General features: G+C 38.7%; 1 long non-coding RNA gene across 1 annotated transcript; it reads left to right on the top strand.

Annotated features, from left to right (window-relative positions):
• The first annotated feature begins 1,211 nt into the window (after window positions 1–1,211).
• On the top strand, window positions 1,212–5,000 carry LOC132631047 (uncharacterized). Its single transcript, XR_009578806.1, has 2 exons — window positions 1,212–1,450; window positions 4,727–5,000. It is a non-coding gene; the product is annotated as an uncharacterized LOC132631047 (long non-coding RNA).
• Window positions 5,001–19,559: the final 14,559 nt, after the last annotated feature.

Below are 19,559 nucleotides of genomic sequence, written 5' to 3'. Positions count from 1 at the left end.
AATTTAAATTTAACTGAGTTAATTTTCCTATTTCATGGAAGAGAGAGAGAAATAGAATAATAAGTATGTGATGACAGAAAGTAAGCCAAGTTTTTATGTGGTGGGGAGTCAATTATTAATTAAAATCCTATTTTAATGGTAATCCATACATAATTAGAATTTTAGGGAAGCCAAGTTTTCCATTTTAATCCATTTCGTAGATATATTTAAGGGATATATGAAAAGTTGTACACAATGTAATTAAAAGGTTAAAAATTAGAATAAATTGTATTTATGTAATTTTCTGAAAGTAGTTAGGTTGACACCTAATTTTTTACCTCCGTAATTTATTTTAATTACTCAGAATCTTTGGATAATAGATAAAGTGAGTCAGGCATTTTAAAGGGTCAAAATGATTTTCATAAAATTTAGTAGGTCAATACCCTGCTCTTTTAAATCAACAAAATAATTACAAGTTATTTAGGAATTAATTGATGCATTTTATAACATTTATATTTGTTAGAATTAACCAAAGCAAAACAATTTTTGGATAATTATTTATCTAATTGTTTAAGTTATCAAAGAGTCAAAGTTAACAAATGATTTATTCCCTTTAATCCAAGGAATTTGAATAATTAAAAGAGTTAACTATTTTACCCCTCCATCTTTAATTTTGTGTAACTGCATTATTTGTTAACATTAATCATAATTGTCTATAATGTTTAATTAGGCTATTTAATCAATTAGAGGAGCATTATTGCAAAATTGGTTTTTAATCATTTAATTATTTACATTATGGCCACAATGGAATTAGCCAATTCATGATGGCTCAGGCAATAGGGGTCATTTTGCAAAATTAGCCATCTAGTGATTTTAATTAAGATGACCAAATCCATTGGCTCAAATTAATTAAGGCCATTAGTGTAATTTAACTTTGATGATTTAATTAGGCCAAATAGGTCTCAGACTCGGTCTAGTTACATCATTGGTCGTCTTTTTAAATTAATTAAAAATGTTAATCATGTCCAAGTTACTATAATATGATCAATAATCAATATCTTAGCATTTCCATTTTTTATTTCGTCTACCCATTTTACCCCTTATGCACGTATATACATCTAATATACGCGAATATACATGTATGATATATGTACATAGGGGCACCCCTCTTTCTTTTTAAATCAAAGACCAGGCCCAGTCCTCTTAACGGATCAGACCCGGCCAAAGTCAAGTTTAAAGAGGGACAAAACCCCTACTCCTCAGATTTCTTCATACCAAACGCCACCTTATACTCCCTCTCTCTCATCCCTTTCCCCTAAAAATGCTAAGGCGCCGCTCCTTCGTTTTCCCTCTCTCATGCCAGATATGGCAAAGACACAGAACTCTCAGACTTTTGACAGTCTTTGCATAAACCAAAGAGTGAAACAATTAATGTTTCAACCTGATTTCACTCAAATTCGTCCCAAATGAGGTAATAAATCCCTCTTTTTACTCTTTTCTTTAGATTTTGTGTCAAACCTGCGATTTTCTGTAGTTTTAATGTTGTATTGTTTTATTATTTTCATGATTTCTTATTGGCCCTTGGATGTTGACTCAGATCGACCCAGGATGGGAGGAATCTGGTCGTATATGTTGTTTTACTTTGAATCTCAGCCGTTAATTTCGTAAAGTGAATGTTTTTCGCCTAGAAATCTATTTGTACCACATCGTTAGTTTTGGGTTTTTTTTTCCATAGCTTTGGGGTTCTAATCTTCACCATTTGAAGAAGTTTTGGGACCGCCTAAAAAGTTAGAATATTAAGTCCGACTTGAAATTTAAGCTCAATAGTATAATTTTAGACTTAAACTTTCTTTTAAGAGTTGAGTCTCTCAGTTTCTAAATTTTATTTACTCTATCTGTGCTGCTGAGTTTGGGATCGGAAGTGTCAAAGGCTCCAAATTCGATTCTTGACACGGTTGCCCACAAAAAAGGTAACATTTTATCTTATTTTTGCTCTTTTAGTTTATATCTTTCTTAACTGTGATGTAGTGTGTTCAATTAATAGGTGTTTAGTTTAAAATATTAGTTGCTTAAGCATGATTATTGTCCTGGCATGTGTTTCAAGTTTATGGAAGATTAATATGGTTTATTCTAGACAGTACACTTAAATAGGAGACTTGTTTTAGTTGTGTAGATTACCAATGGAATTCCACATGATTGTTTGAGTACTAACTTGGGTTGTGTAATCTGCGAATGAGGGTATTTTTAACTTAATGTCTCTTTTAAATGTTGCTTTAATCATAGCTCAATTACCTAATGTGAGTGATGCTTAACTGTGAGACCCAAAATAAATGGCAGTGGTACTGTTTAATCTTGTTTGAACCCTTTAATCACTGATGCTTGGATTACAAGACTTTACTGATTTAAATTAGATGAAATTGTGGTAACTTATTTGAGTTGACTTAGAAGATTTGTTGGTTTATTGGTTCAAGTACACTGATTTGAGAATTTTAATCCAACTTTGATCTAAACATGCTTACTCTCTTATCATGCTGAGTGTATAGGTCATAGCTAGATTAAGTAAAGAGTTATAGTTGGTCCAAACAGGATTTAATGATGTCTAAACATGCTTATACAAGCCTTAAGATGTGATCAAGGTGCTTGAACGTTATTGAATAAGGTCAAATTGCTTCTAAATGTGTGTAAATCTAACTGAGTGTACCTAAATCTGATAGATTCTATTGAAATGGCACAAGGATGGCCTTAATGCAATCTAGCTGGTATATGATAAGCCTGAAACGGGTAAAGGGTCCCAGTTTGAACCATGTGAGTTTAAAGTAAAAAGATAGATTGATTCTCATCTTAAGCGGACTAAGGATAATCTAAAAATGGTATTTCATTTGCTGAGTGTCCATGAGTAGAGAGGTAATATACAGTTACCATGAAAGAATAGGTGAACTTCAGAAGAAGGTATCTGGATCTTGAGTTTGAGGTCTGTGTGTCCATAAGGGTCCTGCTCTTGTGCATCTTTCCTGACCCGGATAGTCAAGTTTGTGCAGAACTTGTTTTTTTTTTTTTTTTAGAAATGACATTTGACATTTATTTTGGTTATGATGAAATACAAAATGAAATTGGACACATACCCATAGCTTAACTAGTCTTGAAGATTAGTATGCACGGTCATCTAAATTTCTTGAGTGAAGGAAGTCTTGAAATGGTTCAGGGATTGTAGGCTAATAGTAAGATAACAGAAGAGTCCATCTACATTAATGTTTTTGATAAGCACTTAGTTGGGAATGATTAAATGATAAGAATCTTGTGTAATCGTGTGGACTTGTGAAGCATACTAAAGATCACATGGCATGCGGAGGAGCCTTTTTAAAGGTGCCTTAGGGGAGGATCAAGGGGAACTAAATACCACTTGGTTCATAATATTTGTCCTCCAAATAAGAGACACCATGGCACTTCTTTGAGCCTATGGGGTGTATGTTTGCTACATAAGTGCATTGTGATCTCATAAATTCCATCATTTGACACAGGGGAGTAAGGACTAAGGCCAAATCTTTGTTTAATTTGTTTCCCTTTAGCTAAAAGTAAATGGTTAAACTGTGAATGTGTAATTGAGGGATTCTGTGCAAAGGGAGAAGAGTTTTGACTAAACACTAAGACTTAAATACTAATATCTATTTTTGATGAAATACTAAACTATGAATGCCATTTGGACTGCCTGAATTGCTAGTGTGACACCTTTCTTTTAAGAAGCCTGCTGAGATTGAAATGCATGGTTGTTCTTTTCTTCTTTTGTCATCTTACTCAAGCCATAGCCTCTGTGAAATCTGCATACCTTTCTTGTGCATCTTTATTACTGAACCTGAACGAGCCCTATCTTTGCCACCTCTATGCTATTTCTGAATTTTAGAGTTTAATGAAATCCTATTTTTGGTGCCACTTCTTTTGCATAAAACTACAATCTGTTCATCTGCATCTGGTATCTTAGAACTTGCTTCCTTCTGATGTTGACTGAGTCTTTGATTTGAGGACACAACTATGCCATCAATTATGCTACATCTGTGCAAGTCAATTTTCTTAGGATCATACCATGCCTACTTGTTTCAGTTTTACCTTGGTTATACTACATCTATGCTGCAATATGCTCCTGTTCATATCATGCCTATTTGCTTCAGTTTTTCCTTTAGTTATGCTACATCCATGTTGCAATCTGCTTCTGCCCATACTATGCCTATTTGTTTCAGTTTTGCCCTTGACTATACTATATTTGTGTGTGTCAATTCCCTCCCATCATACATTGCCTATTTGTTCCAGTTTGCCTCTGGTTATACTATGTCCACACGTATCAACCTATACAATACCTATACATGATTGTGGAATTATATTATTTCTCCTATGGCTGTATTGGTTGGGAGGATGAGGTAATTTTGAGGTCGGGTCTTAGCCTTCCCCTAATGTCCTGCTATGCCTGAGATTCATGAAACCTCTTGGATCTTGTGTGGCATCAGGAATACGGATGGTGATGGCCTTCCCTCCCCCCTTTTATTGTCTATATACCTACCAGTGGAGCTCAATAGCATATATACAAACACTTTAACTGCATGACTTGTGAATGAATTATATATATATATATATATATGTGTGTGTGTGTGTGTGTGTGTGTGTGTGTGTGTGTGTGTATGATAAGTTCAGTAGATTGAAACTAACTGGGTCCGTCTTTTCTTTTCTCCCTCCACTGCATGGGCCACTTGGAGCCAAGCCAACCTGTTGGGCCTTTGCAATTCTTTTGCATCATCGAGTCCGAGAAAAAAAAAAAAGGGAAGCTAACATATGTATTAAACGCGTAGAAGGCCCAGCCATGGGTGAAAATGGCCAACTAGGGGTTTGGTACGCCCCTAGCCTTCCCTTTCCTTTTTTAATTAGTTATTTATGCTTTCCTTTTATGTTGTAAAGTTGTATTCATACTTGTAAGAAATTGTAAAACTCTATTATAGTGGAATCTTTATGATTACGAACTAGCCATCTTAGGAAAACAGTGCCTTCGCCGTTTAGTTCGACTTTAGGTCTCTAAAAACAATTTTCAAAACCGGAACTTAGTGTAGTAGTTTTGTCAAACGAAATGACAAGCTAATTAAACTTGACACAAATTAAAAGGATAAGAAAAGGGGAATTTAATAACACTACCATATTTTTGAATAAAGCAAAAATCAAAGGATATTTTCTTTTATGAAAGCAAAACTAATCCATTTTTCTGAATCCAAATAAATAAATGAAACGTTTTTGACCAAGTCCCAAATAACAAGAGAATTTAAAAGTTTTTGAGCCAAAAGCCCACTGATCCTTGTTTCAGAAAAAATGATTTGAGACAAAAATGGGCTAGGCCCAACTGAATTTCGAAAAAGGCAAAATCTAGGCTGAGCCTGAAAAGTTAGAAATCGTTATTTTTAAAAGTTGAATTGCTCTTAAATTCCCAACGTTAAAACAAGGTTTTATACATTCATCCATGGAATCTGTATAATAAAAACAAGTCTGTTTTTAAACCAAGTTTCTGTGAATAGTAAAATGTTCGTATCGAGTTTTGGAATGAGGTGTTCTAACGTATATACGGATTGATCCGAAACTAAGTAAGAGGATAAGCATGAGCCAAAAAAAAAAGGACATATACTTATCAAAATTAAGGCATTTTATAAACCAAAATGCATTTTTCTTAAAAGGAGGTTATTTTTATCCGGATAGTATAAATTCGAAATTTAATACCCTATATATAAAGGGGATATATTCAATTTTTTTTTTCCAAAAAATGATATACAAATGACAAGATTTTTACAGGAATAAACACTAAATAAACAGTTCATGTAAACACTCATACATTGAAATTCGAAGGTCAACCGTATAGTACGAATCCTTAATACTAGGGTGCCTAACACCTTCCCGGGGGATCACCAGAACCTTTACCTAGAACTTTGGATTACGAAGGCTTTTCACTGTATATGAATAAATCTTTCGAATTGATTTTTCTAATTTTCTAAAAATTAGGTGGCCCTTTTTAAAACAAAGTCCGAAAGAGCACTAACAAGTTCGAAGTAGCTCTCCGAGCGCTAACACCTTCCCGGGGGATCACCAGAACCTTTACCTAGAACTTTGGATTACGAAGGCTTTTCACTGTATATGAATAAATCTTTCGAATTGATTTTTCTAATTTTCTAAAAATTAGGTGGCCCTTTTTAAAACAAAGTCCGAAAGAGCACCAACAAGTTCGAAGTAGCTCTCCGAGCGCTAACCTCGCCCGCTAAATGTGAACCGCTACAGATGGCGACTCTGCTAGGAACTTAAAGGTTCTAACCATAAGGATTCCAATATAATATCAGTATACGTGCTTTAACTGTTTATGTGTTTACTTTTTCGTAATTATTAACTGTCAAATCATGCATATCATAATTCCGCCACTCCTGGCATTTATTTTACACTTTGTTCCAAGGGATACTTCGCGGAGCAAGCGGTCGTTCCTTCAGTATAAAACCAAAATATTTCTTTTGGAACCATTATGAGGCGGGGTTGGTTCGCGATCGTCCAACAACCCTAATGATTCAGCCCCAGTCATCCGCTCGGGTTCCCGGTCTTTTGTGAAAGATCCACTCTAGTGAAAACTAAGATAGAGCTAAGACAAATCCCTACTGAACTAGAGCATGTATCCTTAGACGAGCCTTGGGTATCTCAGACCTACCTAAGGCTCATTAAGAGAGACAACCTTGTGTTCGGACGGTCTATGACCCGAAAAATACCGCATTTCATTTATGTGCTATGTGGAAGCATGTTTGTGCCTATGTGATGAATCATTGATCCTATGGGGACGGGGGAAATCTTAACTGTGTTTTGTTTTGTAGATGGAATGCAGAATCCATTTCGACATAGTTACCGTAGCTCCAGACTTATTGAGAGCTTGGTGGGAATGGTTAGGTGATGCTCATCGAAGGACAATTAGTTGCACTCTAGGTCATCTACCCTCTATCATGACAATGAAGGGTCACCCGGAGCTAATAGAGGTATTAAGTATTGGGACGAAAAAGAAATGTTGTTCCATTTTGGTAATATCGAGATTACTCCGACCCTAAAGGAAATTAGGGATGTCATAGACAACAATGGAACCTGTCTAAGCAGGCGACACAAGCCAAATCACAATCTGTCATTCCCACAAAGGCCCACCGTCAGCCAAATCCTGAAGTTTCTTTCCTTAAATGAGGCTCCCTGGGCACAAGGATCTACTGTAGCCTTTAGAGATCTATACTAGAGGTTCGGGGATGTCACCGGGAATACTCTATATTAGAGGGAGTTCAAAAGTAGAGAAGAATAGGAAGCTGTTCGACCTTTGGCGTTTGCCATAGCCTTACTAAGCACTATGGTATTCCCGAAGGATGAGTCACTAGCCACAGACACTCGAGTGATCTACTTGGCCCATGCTATCTTCTACGACATAACCAGGGATCAGGAAACCAAGTATTTCGACTTGGCACCCATCATTCTGGCAGATATTTTTCGGGCTTTAGACAAATGCCAGAGTTATTTATGATATTTCCAAGGATGTAATATGGTACGGTAGTGGTGGATTATCAAACACCTCAACATGGACAAAAAGGTTTAGGGTTGGAGTCGACAGAACAGGATAGACCGCCTCGTAGATTACTGTCCAACTCTCGAATTTGTGTGCAAAACTGGTTGGGCTAATTTTTTCGCCGAGTTGACTAAAGATAGGAGCCAGTGGATGTTCCCTGACTGAACATCTGAAACCATAGTAGTTCGGGGCAAAAATTGCCCATTTGTGCCATTAGTTGGGTTCTGGGAATTTGTCCTTATTATCCATCTCGGGTTTTAAGGGAATTTGGTAGAAGGCAAGTGATGCCCTAAATAGGGAACCCCAAACAATTTATTATCGAGCATACCGAACAGAAAATTAAGAATGCTGGTACAATCCGCAGGGAGTGGAATGGTCGTGTGAGTTGGGGTCCAGATACTTTAGCTCCAGACAGGTTTGGAGCAGGGTGTGACCCAGGGTATTATGAGTGGTTACAGGGAAACTTAGCCCGTGCATCCGCCCCAGGGCCCACACTTCATCATGATGCCCGAGAAGAAGAACGTTTGAAAGAATGTTTGGAAAGCACAAATGGGCACATGGCCAAGATTTTTGAAAAAACAGACCCGGTGATAGTTAGAATGGAGCTGTATCAGACATGCCTTCGTATTTAGACCACCCTTCGGAGGGTCAAGAAGGCCAAGACAAGCCAAGCCTCGACATCAGCCGCTGGAGGAGGACCCTATTGATTTATTGCTTTATTATAAGCCCCATGTCGGCTTCATCATCTTTGTAATCCCTTCGGGGAAGATATTTTTATTATTTATTAACTAATAATGATTTTCGGGGCAATAGTTCATCTTCACAAATGACACTTGCATGTTTCAAACGATTAAGAAAACCTTAGCTCAAAAAGGCCTTAGGAACATGAGTAGTATAAATATTTGCAAATTACGTGATTGCTTGCTACGTGCTTCACATGCTTACTTGCTACCTGTGTTATCATACATGAAAGCTTGAGTACAATTGGTTTGATGATCTAAACCACATAACCAGAAGAAAAACCATGAGACTTAAAACTTACCCGAATTTATCTCCACTAAAGGTTGACTTAATCAAGGAGAGCAGGACGCGCGAACTTTAGGAGAGACAGCTGAGAAACTGCGGGATAAGGTGCTACAAATAGAAAAACATCTCCAGGAAATAGGAAAGAAAATTGAGGAGGTAGACAGGTTGCTGGATATGGTTGGGAATCCGTCAGAAGGCATACCCTAAGAGCAATACTATGGGAATGTCCCGGAATAAGTGAGATAATTGGTGCTGAATTATATACCCTTAGAGAGAAGGCCTGTGACACCTAGAAAAGGGACTCCAGAAGGAGTGAATGAAGACCAAGGGGCTAGGTTAGACCCGTGGGTGATGGAATCAGACCCACAAGAAAAGTTGGAAACTCAACAGGAAGCCACCGAACCCATTGAGGAGGAAGAACCCATACAAGAGGAAAAGCCAGAAAAGGAAGAAGAAAAGCCTCAAGATATGGGGGAAGAAGAATTGGAGCCTATCGACATAGACGTCGAGGAAGAAGAGGAACTATTTGAGATATTTCCTGAGTTTCAAGAAGAAGAGGATGATATGAATGATGAATCTGACTATTATGGCCTAACCAACAAGGATCTGACTTCTATGTACCCTCATCCGTGCCAGTACCTGCGACCTCCACTATAGCGTCTGAGAATTTTGGGAGAGCAGACCCTCCCGAACCTGCTTGGTGGGGCATAACCTTCAAAGTCTATTCTTCCTCATTCAGAGTATCCCCTCAACCCGTCACCTGTAAGGATGTGTTCGAGATGATGATAGCTATGGGAATGTCTTGCACCACTAGGGCCAGGTTACCACCACTCAAGTTGGTGTATGCCTACAAAAGGTGCCCATTTCACTGCAATCATGCGGGTCATACCTTGAACGAGTGCCTGGGATTAAGAAAGAGAATTTGCAGCTTGATCAATGATAGGATCGTCGGGACTTTGTGGGGACCACACACCCTACTAGTCCATGACCCTATTGTCCCAGGAGAAGGGGTCACCGCTGAAACCTAGATTTGGCGATATGATTTCATGGTCTTCGAGGAATCGTACGCCTGCATCTTCTCAACTATGGCTACCTTAAGGAAGATCAGACCCATGGAACTTGTCCACTAGCCCACGCTATGATGGCCCAACAAGAATAAATTTTGCTTGTACCATACTGGAGCTATGGGACATGACGTTGAAGAATGCTATGTATTCAAGCTCGAGGTCGAGCATATGATTAAGATGGTAGAGATTTTGGTCATCCTCCCACCACAATACTGAGAAGAAAGGAAAGATGAGAGAGCAAGTTCGTAAGGACAGCGACTAGCAGAGCTATATTTTTTGATAGATATTAGGTGTCCCCCACTTTTGCACATAAAAGTTGCCCCCCCCCCCCCACCCCGTCCATAAATATGTAAGGAAGTGCGCCGACCTGATGTCCCTAGGAGGGATAGGCGGGAAGCTCTGGTCGGGCCTGGTATGGGAATGTCTTTAGTTAGAGTTAGCCCAAAGGATATCTAGGAAAGAGTAAATATCCTTCTTTTGCAAAACGAACTACGATAGGGCTTGATTTCCCCTGGTGGGATACGTAGGCAGTCTGCGAAAGACTCGACCCCTATATAATATAAATTATAATTCCCCTCTAATTGTTTTAATTTTTGTAACATGTTGAAGGGTTGCAATAATAAGTTAACCATAAAGCCTATTGAACCAAGATCCACTCAAACATAAAAGGCCCATAACGCCCGAACCTTTAGAACAAAGGATCAAAAAATATTCAAGCTTTAATATATGACTTTATGTGCTATGTGTGCTCCTAAATACCGATATGTGATATCTTGCTTTTATATTTATATCCAAGTGACTAACTTTGCCTACCGTTGAGTTATTATTATCTTATAGAATAAGGCCGATTAGTGTAGTACCACTAGCTGGCATACTTCACGAGATCTAAAGCCGCGTTAGCATCCTTCTCAGACAAAAGAAAAGAAAAAATGACTGGTACACCGGATAATAGTGGAAATGAGCTCGTTCTTCGCAAGGGAGATACCCAAGACCAACAGAAAGTACAGTCTCAAGAAGATGTGATTGCGACATTACTGATTGCCATCACGGCCCTCCAAGAAAAGGTGGCTAGGAATGAGGCAGCCAATGCTGAAAAAGGCACCCCAACTGGAGAAAAAAGGCCTCCTCCTCCTTTCCCATCACTAAGCTCCCCAATACCTGATCACTTTCCTATATACCCACCAAGAACCATCCCACCTCCATTAAATCAAGCTGACCCGAATCACGTTGGTACTTCTTGCCGCACTCTACCACCAACAAAATACACCCAAATCCCAGGGACCACTCACTCGATCCTTTCTTACCAGGTTCGCCAACCGGTATTCATCAACCCGGCAAACCAAGTACGTGTTCCAGCCCTACCAATTAGGCAAACCACCACTGCCCCGCTTAACCATCCCACTCACCAAGTATCCTTCTCCACTCCCAACATCACAAATGGATCCTCTCCAGGGCATAAAGAGTTTGACCATTACGAGGAAATGGAGAAGGCCTAGAGGGCCTGTTATACCCCGTATTTTATACACTGAGTTTCGTCGTAAGATAGCCAACGTGAAGTTAGTAAGTGAGGTTGTTGTCAAGGTTATAAGAGATTCTGCATGATTGTTCCACGTATGCGGGAGTTTAAGTTATCTACAACAAGTACCGAAAAGATTGGAGGCTGAATGAACCAAAGAAAACTGAGTATGACAGCTGAGCAACTCGACGGCTGCAAGTCGACGGACCGTCAACCTGCACCGTCGAATAGCTCTCTGAGAATTAGAGGCTGCCTCCATTCGACGGTTTCGAGTCAATGGATCGTCGACTGGTCGACTGACCGTCGACCCTGCCGTCAAATTTCAAGCGGTGGGAAATTTTCTCTCTCCTATAAATAAAATGGGCCATGACTTGGATCATTATTTTACACCAAAATTATAATTCTCTAGACTCTTTAAGATCTCTCTACCCTCTCTACCAAGCCACATACATCCTAAGCTAAGTCAAGTGAGAATCAAGCTTTAAAAACCCTAAGTTAGCTCATAGATGGTGATGGTCCTTGCCTTTAGTTAAAGTTGTGATAGTTTTGGTTGCAAACAAGGTTGGGTGAGTTAGGGTTCTTCAAGATTAACGTATGTTCTCTTTTTATTCCATATATTAAGTTGATTTGGATATTAGTAAGTCATAAAGGTGAAGACAATTGTGGTAGGAAAAGTTATGAGACATTGTGTTGTAGTTGTTGATTATGAATGGAATTTGGAAGGAAGTTTTGGATTGTTTGAGGTGTAAATTGTATATAATTTCTTAAATATGGAATTGTTTACATTATTGTTCGTATTGTGGATGTTGTTATTGTTGTTTGGGAGTTGTTTTGGAATTTGGTGGAAGTCGATAAAATAGGGGAAGTGCTGCCAAATTCCGCTAGCTCATTAGTTACTCTAGTTTGAACTTATGTGTCTTTCTAATACTTAACCTTAGTATGAGAACCTTCGTATGAATCCTCTTGAATGTAGATTTGCGAGCTTGAGAGGAGAACGTTAAGTAGTTAAGGAGACGTAAAGGTATGTTAAGGCTAACTCTTTCTTTCTTAAGGCATGATTCCTTTGTTGTAAACCTACACATGATATCCATAATATCCCTATTCCGAAAAATGCTAGAAGCTCATGATTCTCAAGGTTCTTATGATATTATTAATGAATGTTCTTCATGATGATGTTGATTCCATTTCTAGAGATACTAAAGCTTATAGTTCTTGATGTTCTTATAATAATATTGAGCTTGTTCCATGATTATTGATTTTATCCATTGTTGTTGATCTCATCTTATGCTAGTTGTTCTTTCAAAGTGATATATAGCGATGATGATGATGATTCCATAATAGAAATCGGAGGTTTACCGACCTTACGTCACTACGATAGATTATAGCTTTTATTTGGGATCTCATGCATGCTTTATATATATGTATGTATTTTCTCACATTGCGTTGCGCTATGGTCAGCCGGGCAAGCATGTAGATGCGCACACTACTGCAGTGGGCACCCATTTTAGGACCGTACGGGCACCTACCTTTCCCACATCGATAGGCGAACCCTCTCATTTCTATCACACATCAATTGAACAATAAATCGTTTGAAGCATTAGATATTTAGAAAATACAGCGGAACTCCATAATATAATCAATAAATAATCCATGTGATTACAATAATACATGATTTGAGACTCGATACAATTTCCCATGACCTGGTCTAGAATATTACAAGAGCGACTAATGATTTCAGATTACCACACATTCTAAGACTCAATCTCCGTCCCGAAATGAAATGGGAGGAGGTCTTCTAGATAGGCACTGTGTATTTCCACATATGCTTCGATCAATCACCTGAAACAATCTACACCCAAAAAGGGTGTAGCAAGTGCAATGTCAGTACAAACCACGCGTACTGAGTAAGCATCATAGGCCGACAATGGTTAGTAACACATATCAGTAATAGAAATCATAGATAAATATGATAACAACCCAATCAAATCATACAGTTATCTACCACACACTGTATATCAATACCCTTAAGCATTAATTTCACTCTAATAATTCACAAGTCAAGCTCACAATGATATCAGAACTCACATAACCTTAAATCGATCGTTTCAGTCTATTAGTCAACTCATCATTAAGACACTTGTTATCCTAAATCACATAAAGACCAAACATATAACTGATCTTACGGACGGTCTATAGGATACCTCAACAAGTTTAATCAATAAATCTTGATCCAAGTACACGTCATTGCCTAAGTAAAGCATCTAATCCCAAATGTGCCAAGTTTGAATAAATCAATAGAAATCCAATCATCACAAGTAAACACCAAATCATCTCAAACAAGCCATAATGCAATGCCATGCAATGCCATGCCATGCAAATGAGGTGTACACATGTACTCCGGACGGAAATATCGACGTCTCGATAGCACAACCCAATGTGACTCGCGAAGTCTGAGTGCCACCTGTCCTGGATCTTTGTCAAACAGACACACGGGACCCTGGCCAATTGCTCACAGGGGGAGCCCACCGGCACCGCCCTGAGGGACCCGCGGAGTCCATGCACTAACAACAATTTCGGGATAATATCATAATCGGCCATCCAACAACGATGCCCGAGTATATTATCGGACATCGGCCTCCTCACATTCACTCAAAAGAGTCTGTCAAATATAAGTTTCACAAATCAACGATTCCGGAATTGAACCTCGGACATCGGCCTCCTTACAATCACTAAAGTAAAAGAGTTTATCAAGTATCAGTTTCATATAAACAACGATTCCGGAATGGATCTTCGGACATCGGCCTTTTCACAATTACTCAAGTAAAAAAGTTTATCGAATATCAGTCGCTATATCAACGATACCGGATCATCACCGGGTATCAGCCACGCATGATAAATATGAGAGAATGCTTGTAATAATGTATATGTCAATCACCAACAGTCGGGTTCAATATCACAAATAACACAACGGTATACCAACAACGTATCACATCACAATACCAACAGTGGAGTTCAATATCACAAATACCACAATAGGTATGATAACAACGTATCACATCACAATACCAACAGTGGGTATGCCAACATATATCAACAACTCAAGTACCAATAGTGGGCACGCCAACAATATATCCAAGTACAAATACAAACAATGGGTATGCCAATCCTATCCGAATCCGAACAACAAGTAGAATTCAATATCTACCAACTACATATGGCATCAAGCCAGCACAATTGAATAATCACACAAAACAGGGTGGCTAGTCCCACAAACAAAGGTCAATTTACATTATTACCACTTCCATAAATCAGCCTATTAGCTTAGAATAATTAATCTCACCTTACACTCACAATCATTCGTCACAACTCCGTTTTAGAACTCAATCACAATCGTTGGTGTATTTTAGCCTCCCATCTAGCAACTAGGTTCACTAGTAATGGCATAATAAAAAAATCACATATTACGGGAATTTCTCATCATTAGACACAACAATCGGTTTCACCCGCTACTTCCAAGTCATATATATCCACCGATATTAACGAAAAACCATATCAAAAAACCTAAGGAGTCTACAGGCCATAAGTCCGAACACACAAATCACACAACATTACCATCCTAAGATTCCATCCCAAATCTCCAATTCCTATACATGCATTCTCCGTTCCTTCTAATACACGAATATATGAAACTAACCGGAGTCTACCAAAAGGGAAGCCATAACCTACCTGGCAGCCGAACAGGTGCCACGAACCCACACGTTGCCTTGTCTTTCGAAGCGTCTCCAAATAAACAAACTCTATCACGTATGAGTTCTATGTAAGAAAACATGAATAATGATACCTATAGTGGCTACTTTCTATTCGGGTCAAATTCCAACCCTTAATTTAGGAAAAATGGGTCTCAAGGGCAAAACGGAAATTTGATGACCAAAATACCAAATTCAATACCAAAAGGGAAAAACCCATTAATCTAATCATAGGAATACTCAATTAATTATTAAAATCATCATTGTTAAGATAGCCCCCAAATTTGGGTCTAAGAACCCTAACTTTGATTCAAGAATTTCAACTCTAGAACGGAACATTATTGGTTAAAAAGCCTAGATATATTATTATCTAGCATAAATAGTAACATTAACATCATTTATTCACAATCTAGGAAGCCAATTCGTTTTGTAGAACTCTTTCATGAAAAACCCCAGATTTGGGTTGAAGAACCCTAGGTTTTGCATAGAGATATTTTTGGAAGAGGAAGGGTTTTAAAAAACCAAAATGATGGATTAATTAATGGGAACTATTAAGCATGAGATTTAGACCTTACCCATAGGAACAATATTGAGAAATAACCATGAATCCATTCATCCCCAACTTCCAAGAGAGAAGGTATCCTAAATGAGGTCCAAATCCGACATAGTCTCGGTTATTCCTCAATTTTCATGCCACTATTATCTCAAAATGCTGATTGGATGGCACCATTGGATTTCTCATGAAATATCCTTGAAATATGGCTTTTAAATCTCCTTATTTGGACTTAAAATGAGGGAGATATGAGGTTTTTATATTGGACCCGACTTTAGTTTTCCGCGGGACTGCTATAGCGGCAACCACTACCGCTTCGGCGGTCAAACTGCTGCAGGGGTCCTAAGGTCGCTGTAGCGGTGCTGCCCCAGCAGTAAAGGGTCTTCTGTAGCAGTCACCAGACACCAGATGCCCCGATTTTTCGGTTTTTGCCCCAGAACTCCGAAAGCTCATCCGGAACCCGATTTTGACAAACCAAATATGTAGATATAGGTAAAAACGCGCTACGAACTCATTCCCACACTCGAAATTCCCAACGGAGATACCTTTGACTAAGTCAACTCCTGAGCGGCCAAAAACCAACTTTCCAACCCGATTTTCGATACTCATCCGAGGTCCGATTTCAACAAACGAAATATGCATCCACATGTAAAAACACGCTATGAACGCAGTCGTGACCTCAGATTTCCCAACGGATATACCATTGACTAAGTAAACTCCCAAACCTCAATTACCATTCCCAAACCAAGTCCCAAAATGCACCCGAGTGCATTGGGAGTCGAACCAGTCCCACCAATGCGTCATAAATCAGTCTATGAACCTCTCGGAATGGATGGATCTCTGAATGAAATTCGTTCACCCAAAAGTCAATTCCCGGTCAAAGTATTTTCGCTTAAAGCTAAATTCTTCCAGAAAACATTCCAATGCCCAAAACGATGCCTAGGAAGTCATGCCAACTATCTTCTCGAGTCAAATAGTTCCACCAAGACTTAGGAGCTGGTCAACGAGGGCAAAAACGGAAGGATTACGATAACGACAAAATGGGTTGTTACATCAGATACCAATTAAGCAGTTGCTCGTCCTCGAGCGAAGAACGAGAGTAGGAGAATCTTATGGTAACCAATGAAATGATATCACAACCAATACGAAGATCTTACAACAAGAAGAAAAACCATACCGCAATTCGTTCGCACTTAGCCAAAAGACCCAATTACCATGACTCTAAAACACACAACGGATCTCTCATAGATAAATCAGATAGCACGAATCTTTAGACATAACTAATCATAAAACATTCAGAACTGGTAAGATATTCTGAGCTAGTCCCTCCTTAAATCACAATTTCTTAGAAGTACACAATACAAACCGAAACCATGACTTACTCTTCCCAAAAGAGAATCCTAAATCTTCCAGAAAACTCTATGCTATTTCATCGAAACTTGTCTTTCTCGTAGCCAACTTGGTCAGTCTTAAGTCTCCTTAACTCTTCAAATCACTTATCTAGGAACTTACCATCGAGTACTGCATAGAGCAAGATCTGCGAACATCTAATGATCAGAACGGAGCCTTATCACAATCCTAGAATCTCTCCGAAGCCCAGCCATTATCGTTATAACCCATTATACTAATCGAGAGGCTGACTCTGGTGAAATACCACAAGCACTACTAATAACAAACCTAAAAAATCAGGCGTTCCTTATCACATTCGTTTAAATTGATTTACTTGGAACCCATAAGTTCCCTTGGAGTTACAAACTCGATCTAACCATTTCCATTCAAACCATAATGACCCACAATGAACGCACCATTTCTGAATATATCAATAATCACACAAACTGATTCCAAGATCCGAAACACATCACACTCTTACCGCGCATAGCAAACCATAGTTCATTTGTCTCAATTCTAAAGGCTGAGTCTTATCCGAATCATCCTTAAGGCACCTGATAACAAAATCTCGGGAATGCAACCTCTAGTTTCTCAACCGCACCCAATACATACATCTTATGCCACCAGAATTTTTCCGATACTAAGAGCATGCAGTACCATAAATCCACTTCTAGTCCATAAAGTCCAAAGTCGTTCTATCAATATTACTCATTTATAGACCTCTTAGTACAACTCAGTAGTATTCCTTAGCCGAACTCACCGCTTTCACAGTCTATACAAAAAATCCATCACAAGGGTATCACGACTGATTCACGATTTTGGTAGAAGTGCCGCCTAAAATTCGAACCTATGAATTCTAATCCTCAAAATCAATAGTGAGACATCCTATCTCAATCATTCTGTCTTCATAACACATTTAAGCCACTTTCATTATTGCTCAGAAATCATTCAAACCATCACGCTTCCACTGTGCCACTCTAAGGAACTTTAAAATATTAGCTTCAACTGGCTATGCTAACATTCCACTAGTCCTCTACATACCAGTCACAAATTACGACACAATCATGCCATGAAATCATACGACCCCGCAACCAATCGAATCAATCAAGGTGGTAGATTCACACACATACCCTATACATTAAATTTTCCTTCAATGCATCAAACTTCAAACCCAATCTCTTCTAAGTCTAACGAAGTTCGTATTTGGTCCACAATGACCGACTTACCTTACCAAGATTCCATCATTTCATCTCCTTATCTTGAATTTCAAAGATCCACCTACTTGAATAAGTCAAAACCTAATCCCTGATCCACGAATATGAATACCCTTATTGTCGAACTTAAGCAGATCTATCCATATAAACAACTATACCTTGGATCCATAAAATCCTTATCATTCTAATATCAAACACAACCATAATCCACTAAGTCTGCTAGATACCAATTGTTCCCACCTTAGTACTCAAAATTCTCAATCCACCTCTTGTTTATCATGACTCAGTCCTATTTACGCATCAGGTACTAATGCCCATTCATCTTAAGAACTCTAATCCTTTACACTATTATCATCAAGGCCGTCCTTTATGAACTTACTCTCAACTCCTCTCATCTACTACACACAATCACTATACTCGTCGAATCTCATGATCCCTAGCGAACTCACACTCATTCTTGCATATCAACTCTCAAGAGTTCAACCATTTACCTGCCATAAACTCACTCGTGCTACACTTACTATCATACCCTTGTCGAAGTTGAAACCTTTTGCCAACAATCAATCCTCTCATAAAGCAAATCCTCTTTACTAAGCCTAATCATACTAACCATTTTCGAGAAACCAACACTTACAAACACGATGACCTTTTGACTAATATCACCAACCCTCTAATTCTCAAAGAACCAATACCATGAGACAGTCTTAACCATATTTCCTCAATAGAATCGCAAACCTAAGCTGACACCGAACTAGACTACGCATTTGCAATGAGATGATCCCTCTCATACCATACTGCAGCACAATGCATGAAATTGATCACACCAGACTTAGCACGAGTTTCGCCAGTCGAGAGAGAATAAGACAAGGCACACTAATACCAATTGGAATCAACCAGATACCAATTGGACCCAAGTAGCACGATTGGAAAGAGAGAAGAGAATTTGCTAGATGCCTCATAGCCTCTCGCGGATAGGTACAGACGTCTCTATACCATTCCATGAGGCTCTACTACATATTGCTTTTGTACATAGTAGACCGGTAATCTAATCTCTGATACCAACTTGTCACGACCCATTTTAGGACCGTGCGGGCACCTACCTTTCCCACCTCGGTAGGTGAACCCTCTCATTTCTATCACACATCGATTGAATAATAAATCGTTTGAAGCATTAGATATTTAGCAAATACTACGGAACTCCATAATATAATCAATAGATAATCCATGTGATTACAATATTACATGATTTGAGACTCGATACAATTTCCCATGACCTGGTCTAGACTAGTACAGGAGCGACTAATGATTTCAGATTACCACACATTTTAAGACTCAATCTCCGTCCCGAAATAAAATGGGAGGAGGTCTTCTAGATAGGCACCGCGTATTTCCACATATGCTTCGATCAATCACGTGAAACAATCTATACCCCAAAAGGGTTTAGCAAGTGCAATATCAATACAAACCACGCG

Source organism: Lycium barbarum, chromosome 3, assembly GCF_019175385.1.
Source record: "Lycium barbarum isolate Lr01 chromosome 3, ASM1917538v2, whole genome shotgun sequence".
NCBI classification, from domain to species: Eukaryota; Viridiplantae; Streptophyta; class Magnoliopsida; order Solanales; family Solanaceae; genus Lycium; species Lycium barbarum.
The sequence above is the reverse complement of the archived record's forward strand: the minus strand, read 5'-3'. Positions and strand labels throughout refer to the sequence as shown.